Source organism: Podarcis erhardii (genome assembly GCF_964252035.2).
Source record: "Podarcis erhardii genome assembly, chromosome: 7".
Classification (NCBI taxonomy): domain Eukaryota; kingdom Metazoa; phylum Chordata; class Lepidosauria; order Squamata; family Lacertidae; genus Podarcis; species Podarcis erhardii.
This window is the reverse complement of record NC_138511.1, coordinates 81,140,569-81,143,261: the sequence shown is the minus strand read 5'-3', so window position 1 is coordinate 81,143,261 and position 2,693 is coordinate 81,140,569. Positions and strand designations below refer to the sequence as shown.

Sequence of the window (2,693 nt, the reverse complement as noted above, 5' to 3'; positions counted from 1 at the left end):
CTGAGCAAGGAACTGATTTATGAAGAGGCTTAGTTGGAGGAATTTATAGGAGATTACAAGAAGCACTTTGGCAGTACCCAGGAACACTGGGTTCAGGACAGTGTCCCAAATTTTTAGAAGTCTAATCATGCTATACTATAATTTAAAGCACAGTGTTGAAAACTAATTAAATCTCTTCCCCCTTCCCAGAAATCCAAGGACACGTCCCTCCTAATCTGTTCCAGCCTCAATTTTTCAACCCTGGATATGGGGAAACGAGTCCCATCAGGTTACAGCACTGAAATTGGATTAGGTTTCTGGAAGCCAAGGCATTTTCTCTGACAGCATGAAAGGGGGACAAATGTCTGTCCACAGTTTCCCTTGTGTTACAGTAATAAAATGCACACTGACCCGAATCCCTTCACTCCCATTAAATGCAGTTGCATTTGGGGTAAATCAATCTCTTCCCCTTCCAAGATCTCAAATGACATGACCCCCAATTAACCTGTGCACCCACAATTTCACCACCCAGGAAGTGAAGCCCCATCAGGTGACACCGGAATTCAAAGCTCTGCAGTGAAACTGGATTAGATTTCCAGACGTCCAGGCAATTTTGCCAGATTTCTCTGATAGTCAGAATCATGAATTTATTTATTTTTGGTAAGGGGAAACAAGTGTCTGTCCAGTTTCCTTTGTTGTACAGTAATAAAATGCACAGTGACTCATGATCTAGATTTCCTCTGTCCCATTAAATGCACTTGTTTGGGGTACAGAATTGGTCCACTTGCTCTTTATAAACAAGTTGGTTAGAGTTAAGAGAGTCCCATGGACTGCAAAAAGATCAAACCTATCCATTCTGAAGAAATCAGCCCTGAGTTCTCACTGGAAGGACAGATCATGAAGCTGAGGCTCCAATACTTTGGCCACCTCATGAGAAGAGAAGGCTCCCTGGAAAAGGCTCTGATGCTGGGAAAGATTGAGGGCAGAAGGAGAAGGGGATGACAGAAGACGAGATGGTTGGATAGTGTTCTCGAAGCTACCAGCATGAGTTTGACCAAACTGCAGGAGGCAGTGGAAGACAGGAGTGCCTGGGGTGCTCTGGTCCAGGGGGTCACGAAGAGTCAGAAACGACAAAACAACAACAGAGTTAAGAGCAGGTGGGGGGGGGGATTGCAGGTCTGTGTCCAGAGGAGCTTGCCGATTTTAGGGACTATCTTTTACTGGGGTTGGATATACACAAGCACAGCTCCACGTCCTTTGCTTTTGTTTCACTTGTGATGCTGATATAAGTCAAAGACAGTGTGAATGATGTGGATTTGGCATTTGGACAATGCGAGAGGGGGAGTGGCAGCATCACAGATGTATATATTGGTGTAATATATAATGGTGCTATATAATTTACTGTCAGCTTAGGCTCTTCACATTGTTTCTTCTAAGAAGAATGGGACTCCCAGATGTTGGTAATCACAATGGAGAGGGTGGGGAGAGGGACATTGGGCTCATGTCCTCTTCCTTCACCATCCTCTTCTTCATATTATAAGTTAATTATTATAAGATGATGTACTAATGTTATTTAACTCTAAAGAGCTTAGATCGAACATATAAGAATGTACCAAAAAAATGTTGGAAATGTAAGAATTGCAAGGGGTCATTCTGTCACATGTGGTAGACCTGTAGGAAGGCTAAGGTCTCTTGGGGGCATGATATATAATGGGGGGGGGAAATCAAACTGACTTTTCCACGAGTCCAGAACCCTTCTGGCAGGGGATATTGGTCAGCAAAATTCCAACTCTGTTTATGTATCCAGCTGTATTCATGTATGCAGGTACAGTGGCAAAGGATCTTTATGCTCAGAGGTGGAAGGTTGTGAGAATAACCTGAAAAGAAGAATGAATGGTGAAAGCATTAGAATTGGATTTTAATATTCTGCTGGAAGCCACCCAGAGTGACTGGGGAAACCCAGCCAGATGGGCGGAGTATAAATAATATATTTATTATTAAATTATTATTATTATTATTTGCAGAGATGGCAAAGGTAAAGGAGGAGAGGTTTCTACAGCTGAGGCCCTTCTCCACATAATGGCCACTTTCAAAAAAAAATCTGGCCATGTGTCCCTCTTTTGCTGAGATAGTGGCACTGGTTGCCAGTTTTCTTCCAGGTCACATTCAAGGTGCTTATGTTTATTTCCACAGATCCCTGAGCAATGTGAGCCCAAGGTGCCTCGAGGAGTATGCAATCCCTTATGCTACACCTCAAGCAGTGAGATCCTTTGATTGGGGCAATTCTTGTAGCTCCCTACACATCTGAGGTTTAGTCAGCCTTCAATTCATAGGAAGCCTTTATTCCTTTTTCATAACACTAGAATTTGTGGGCAGCCAATGGCAGTGAATGTTGGAAGATCTGAGAAAGATGGAAGAAAGTGCTGCTTGAAATAGCAGATAGTTAAACTCTGGAATTTGCTCTCAGGAAGTAAAGATGGGCAGCAACTGGGATGTGTTTGATTGAGGATTAGAAGAAAATAATGGAGGATAAGGCTAACAATGGCTACTAACCAAGTTGGCTATGTTCTTCCTCAAGTGTTGGAGACAGTATTCCTGTGAATGTCAGTTGGTGGGAATCACAAGCGGGGGGACAGGATGGGACCAACTGGTGTTGCTGTCCAGTCCTGCTTTGAGGATTTGCACAGGCATCTTGCTGGCCATTGGGACAACAG

The 2,693-nt window shown here is 43.4% G+C and overlaps 1 long non-coding RNA gene across 2 annotated transcripts in view; it reads left to right on the top strand.

The window, feature by feature from the left end:
• LOC309346271 overlaps nt 1–2,693 on the top strand; it is a 172,220-nt gene that overhangs the window by 53,514 nt on the left and 116,013 nt on the right. The window lies entirely within an intron of this gene.